We start from the raw sequence: 7,011 nt of genomic DNA, 5'->3' as shown, positions 1-7,011 counted from the left end.
ACACTACTCTATCAATATTCTTGAACACGTTTGAAAAGTATCAAGAGTTATTTTGCATTATGGTCTGCTAACGGCAGCTGTTGCTGGTTGATTGATGACTTTTCAGAAGACTTTTGATATGATTCTGTTTGTGTTCGACAGTGTTGCCGATTGTGTAACACCGTGTAACTTTACACACTAAAAACAAATGGTTCTATATAGTGGCAAATAAGGGTTCTTTGGCTTTGGTTCTTTAACCATACTCATAAGGTTCTAAATGGAACCTGTATGGTGCTATAAAGAACCTTTTCCATTAAAAAAGGTTATATATAGAGCCAAAAAGGGTTCCGCTGTGGTTCCAACCCTTTTGGGGGCTATATAGAACCCTTTTTTTAATGGACAATGGTTCTGTAAAGAACCATCTCAATCTCAAAGGTTTTTTGTAAATCCATAGAGGGGTTTTAATTCAGGTTTAATAGACATATTATACTGTTACATTTCCATAGGTTTTATTATTGTTGAATCAGGTGTGCTTGCTCTGGAACAGCGTTCCAGAACTACTTAATCAACCGTTCTCAATTGACACAAGGCCATACATGCGTTTGTCACTGGCTATAGTCACATATTGTATCACATGTATCAGTATAACCCAACAGATTAGATCAACTGAAATTACACTCTCACTCACGGTTGGACGAAAATAGTTGATAGCAAACCACGCCCCAAAATATTCAAATGAGTCACCGTCCCTACATTTGAATTATCGCTAAAAGCAAAGAACCATTGAAGGGCTCAAAGGGTTATTTGGGTCAGTATGGTTCCACATAGAATCATCACCCTTCCCAAAGAACCCTTGAGGAACCCTATTTTCTTAGTGTACAGGCTACTATTTACAAGCGATGAAGTCACTGCTTAGACTGATGAGCTTGCATTTGACTGTTGCCTGATCGACTGTCTGCTTTGTGGTTACAACCCTTTTGGGGTCTATATAGAACCCAAATTACAACAAAAACTAAATGGACACCATGGTTCAGCATTGGAGAATAGAATTCAGTGTCTTTCTGAAAATATTTTTCAGAATATCCCGCCATTATGCATAGCATAGCATAGCATAGTTCAGCAAATATTGTGAATATGAATATATAGCATACTGTATCTGTTAGCTGACTTGTAGCACTTGCAGCTTGGTGCGCTTGTTCTAATATTACGATTTTTCCACTAAAGAGAGACCAATATTATTCTTTATTTATTCAGATAAAAAGACATAGGGTATGTACAGTGTTATGTATCCATTTAAATGTGTATAATAGTTCTAATTCTCCCATCCATGCCTTCCCTTGTGGAGTGATACAGTATCTCTTAAGAATGATGCATCAAAGATAGCTGTACTGTATGTTACTAATAACTAACTACTGTAGGCTAGGTGGTAAAGTAGCTTCCTGAAAAATGTGTTCCCGAAAGTAGTCCCCATATCCAAGTGTGTTACGTCACAAAGTGCCCATTGTCAAAACCATGAGAGTGTTGATGAAACTATAAGATGGAAATAGCCTGGGTGCCTCATGTCTGGCATGACAATTGTGTAAGGAGTTTGGAAAGAGTGCAGAAGCAGACTGGCACTCAGGCTAGGAGATGTAGCTAAGCTAACATTTGTTGATTTGCACATGTTAAAGCTGAGGTGATTCACCACAGAGTGGTGGTGTTAGTAAGGATAGCTGTCGATAGTAAGGATACGTAACATCTGTTGACCAAAACAGGTCTGGGTGTACTCCTTGTGGATGCAGGGTTTCATTGGAACTGGTTTTGATTGGAACTGGTTTTGATTATCCATTATGATTGAGTCCACCGTAGGCTGGTGAGGGGAGGACGGCTCATAATAATGACTGGAATGAAGTGAATGGAATGGTATCAAATTCCATTCCAGCCATTACTATGAGCCCCTCATCCCCAATTAAGGCGCCACCAGCCATCTGTGATTGAGTCATGGAACACACACTAGTGTTCTGGTTAACGTACTTGAAGAACGCTTATGAAGCGAAGAGATCTGAGTAAAAGCCAGCATAGAAAGGGATAATAGTCGGAGACCAGGATCATGTTCATTCGGGAGAAAACGTTTTGAAATGGAGTTAAGCAGGTAGGTAACCACTCATTTTTATTATCCGTTGCAAAACATTTTGCTACAGTGTACCCTAATGAACATTACCATGTGCTGAGAGAAACCCTGAAATGGACCGGGAAATTAAATGGACCCAGGAAGTAAATTGGACCAGGAAGTAGCTCTATATACCCCATAGAGCTAGATAGAGGACACAACATTGTATCTGTCCGTTTATGGCGTCTGTGAGAGCATACAGCACCATTGAGGCCATCTCCATTTTGAAGTGGTTACTTTCCTTATTCTACTACAATGAGTTGGTAAACAAACTGAAAGGGTGCACACTGCCACCTGGAGTGTGTTATTTGAACAGGTATAAATCCAAGGTTTATGATTTACCGCCATCTGCAGTTATGGAATGTTTGTTCACAAGTGTAATTCATTGGCTGATCCCTCCTGATGTGCTGGTTTGAATTATGTGATCCTTTCTTAACCCATAAAAAGTCCCATCCAGTTCTACTTAAAAATTGTGAAATTCCTTAATGGTGCTGCCCATGCTGAAATGGCTTTTAGGCACTAGAGTCCTCTATCTACCTCTATGATATACCCATACTGTGTCTGGATGTCCTGCCTCATACCAATGTTTACACATGAATGTAACCTGATCGTAACTGTTGATGTTTCTCAGCCAAAACAGCTTGATTATTAATAAAGAAAATAGCGTTTTGTGGCTTATTAGTAAGGTCTTTATTGTCTTTATGTCATTTCAAACCTTTTACATGTTTCTGCTTGTATATTTTGTACGGATAGGTTTTCTAATTGTCATGATTTATTTGTTATCTTTGTAAGATAATGGTTACATGATTTTTGTTTGTCTACTTTCCACTGATTTTAATAAAATGCATGATTATCATTGACAGTTTTTTTCATGTGAATTTCATATCCAGATATCCATGCTGTATATATTTCTAAACACATGTTGGGACAATAACTAAATTCTATGAAATATTTTAGTCAGTCAGCTGCTACTGTAAAAATTCCCTGGCTGCAGTATGTTAACCCTCCCTGCTTTTCTCCCTCAGCGCCACACTCAACCCTACCCCATTGTCCGACCTCTTTCAGTCACTATTAAACGGAACATACAGGAAACACAGAACATAGAAATATAATTATTAAAATGGACCGTCCCATGGCTCAGAAGGGCCGTCTGCGGTGCTCTGTTACAGTTTTTTTTACAATCGCTAGGACCCATTTCTCAATACTTAGGTCACTTTTTCAAAGGTCTTCACACAGTGAACACAACAGCAGTCTATGTGGGCTAAACTGTGGATCATTTTGCATTGCTTTGGCACAAAATGCGTTCAATGGCTACATCTTTCAAATTTCGTTCATTCTTTTTTCACTCAGACACAACCACCACCAAAACTCTATGTACCTACAGGCCAATTTGCACATGTTTACATACTCTTTTCAAAACTGTTCAACTTAAGTTCAAACCCTAACATAACACACAAGAGAGTCATGGAGATTGAAGCCAGGCGCAAACATCCCACATATTCATCTTTGCGGCGAGGAAGAAATGTGATTGGGAAAAGAGCCACAGTGGATGTCCCGGGCCAGAGGGGTGCCAACATCACAATGTGTGCAGAAATATCTTCTGATGGATTGCTGTTACACAAACCGATAATTGGCCCTCATTTCATTCCTGGATGACCTCTATGGAAGGGTGTGCAGTCACAGAAGGGTTTGCAGCCCATCCCAGGATGGTGTCGCTTTTCCTCCCACCTTACTCTCCATTCCTCAACCCCCATAGAGGAATTATTTTCCTCATGGAGGTGGAAGGCTTATGACCACCATCCACATGATCAAGTGTATATTGCCCAAGATGACATAAGATGTGACGTGGATGAGAACCTGTGGCCAAATGCAGAAGACAGGGTTGACTAGCATTGCTACTGTATCTGTATCGGTAGATGGTGTATACACAAATTCTTGTATTTTTGGAATCATTCAATGCCAAAAAATGACATAAAACATATTGAAGCATATTGCATCATGTCTGATTCATTCCTGTAACATATACTGCAGTGAATTCTAAACAGTTGAGAGGTGTCATTCTGGTTTTGTGAAGACCTTTTACAAAAGAAAACATTGTGTAGTGCTATCTGTTGTTAGTGTTTTTTAGGTCGTTGTTTTATGAGTGACAGTGTGCTTGTTGGGTGACAACCTTTGCTAGTGTTATGGAAGAATGAGTTGATTTGAGACATGTATGAAGTGTTTTGGTAGTTTTAGTGCATTTTGGATGTGAAATGAACTGCTGTGCCAAGCTGAAAGTTGGTTAAGAGAACTGTGTGAAAAGTTTTGAAAAAGTGACCTAAGTATTGAGAAATGGGTCCTAGCAATTGTAAAAAAAAAAAATACTGTAATTACTGTGTCTTAAGATATTCTGCTCCACTTGTTTAATCCCCCTGCAGTGTAAAAAGCCGTTCCCCTTTGTCATATTGGGCTACTGATGCTGCTGCTGCACAGCATGTGCTTTTGGAGCTCTAATTCTACTGGGAGAATCTTGGGTTTTCAGAATTAAGTTGAGGCTTGTTACTGGACTGTGGTTTTGAATGTCTTGGGGTTTTACATGGAAATGAAAGATTAAGAGTGTGCTGGCCTCGTTGTCCTTTTGTCTGGGTAGGATATTATTCTGTACAGTTTCAAGTTTCCAGTTTTAATGTCACGTGCACAAGTGCAGTGAAATACCTTTCTTGCAAGCTACAAATACAACAATGCAGTAATCGATATCAATGTAGCACTAAAAATAACATAAGGTAGAACAAAAACATACAGAAATATAAATAAGAAGAACACAAGAAAGGAAGAAGCTTTATACAGGGTCAGTTCCAGTACCATATTTACAATGTGCAAGTATACTGGAGTGATAGAAGTAGGTATGTATAGGGGTAAGGTGACTAGGCATATATATATATATATATATATAATAAACAGAGTAGCAGCAGCATAAATAATGATTGTATTTGAGTGTGTAGAGTCAGTATAAATGTGTGTGTATGTTATGAGTGTGTAGAGTCAGTATAAATGTGTGTGTATGTTATGAGTGTGTAGAGTCAGTGTAAATGTGTGTGTATGTTATGAGTGTGTAGAGTCAGTATAAATGTGTGTGTATGTTATGAGTGTGTAGAGTCAGTATAAATGTGTGTGTATGTTATGAGTGTGTAGAGTCAGTATAAATGAGTGTGTATGTTATGAGTGTGTAGAGTCAGTATAAATGTGTGTGTATGTTATGAGTGTGTAGAGTCAGTATAAATGTGTGTGTATGTTATGAGTGTGTAGAGTCAGTATAAATGTGTGTGTATGTTATGAGTGTGTAGAGTCAGTATAAATGTGTGTGTATGTTATGAGAGTGTAGAGTCAGTATAAATGTGTGTGTATGTTATGAGTGTGTAGAGTCAGTATAAATGTGTGTGTATGTTATGAGTGTGTTGGAGTGTCAGTATAAATGTGTGTGTATGTTATGAGAGTGTAGAGTCAGTATAAATGTGTGTGTATGTTATGAGAGTGTAGAGTCAGTATAAATGTGTGTGTATGTTATGAGAGTGTAGAGTCAGTATAAATGTGTGTGTATGTTATGAGTGTGTTGGAGTGTCAGTATAAATGTGTGTGTATGTTATGAGTGTGTTGGAGTGTCAGTATAAATGTGTGTGTATGTTATGAGAGTGTAGAGTCAGTATAAATGTGTGTGTATGTTATGAGTGTGTTGGAGTGTCAGTATAAATGTGTGTGTATGTTATGAGAGTGTAGAGTCAGTATAAATGTGTGTGTATGTTATGAGAGTGTAGAGTCAGTATAAATGTGTGTGTATGTTATGAGTGTGTAGAGTCAGTATAAATGTGTGTGTATGTTATGAGAGTGTAGAGTCAGTATAAATGTGTGTGTATGTTATGAGTGTGTAGAGTCAGTATAAATGTGTGTGTATGTTATGAGTGTGTAGAGTCAGCGTGCATAGAGAGACTGGACTAGTTTTTGATTCATTTTGACAAATGTGATGACTTGGGGACCTAGGCAGTACCTCAATTCTTTTACATATCTGACGGATATTGGTTTATATAAAGTATAACGTTCAAATTGGTTTTCTATGATATTACTGGACCTTTATGCTGCATTCTGTTTGTTCTGATACACACTTCTCACAGTAGAATACTGTATCAAAGTCTTTGGTTCATCTTACATAACATGGATATCAAAAAGTTCAGCTGTCAGTGATGATGACTTGGCACTTTGTCTCCTCACATTGAGTAGACTAAGATGTACGACACCAAACAAGCTTGTGTGTGCAATAGGGCATTTATATTTACATAGTCTATACTTTCCATCAATTAACTATTACTGCTTGTGGTCGACTGATGAAGGTTTGAGGAGGACAAAAAAAAGAAACAAAAGTACTGTGTCAGCAAATCTGCCTGTGCAGACCTGGCTGTAGGGGATACGGAGGAATTAGTATGCTGTTCACTATAAACACAGGAGGAAAAGTAAGGGCATAAATATTGCAATTTCCATCCTGGAGTGGAGAGATGGAGGCTTGTGAGTAAGTACATTTTGACAGGCTATATAGGAACTACTGCCATAGGAGAATTCACCTATTAAGAATCAGGTTAGCTGTGCAGTATTGATGCAATGATGGCTGCATAATTTAGGTCATGAAACTAGAACAATCACTGCAAAATCCATTCTGGTGTCAGAAAGGTTCTCTAGCCGTGACATAAATCGTTCAAGGGCCACTGAACACTTTCCTTTCTCTTTGCTTCAGTATTTACACAACCTCCATTCATTCAAGACTTACATTATATGGCTATATCGGCACTGTGAAACTACATAATGACCTAAAAGGCGTACTGTATATACCAATGAAATGCCGTTGGAGGCAGAGGCAA

The sequence above is a fragment of the Salmo salar genome, chromosome ssa02, assembly GCF_905237065.1.
Source record: "Salmo salar chromosome ssa02, Ssal_v3.1, whole genome shotgun sequence".
Classification (NCBI taxonomy): Eukaryota; Metazoa; Chordata; class Actinopteri; order Salmoniformes; family Salmonidae; genus Salmo; species Salmo salar.
This window is presented reverse-complemented; position numbering follows the sequence as displayed.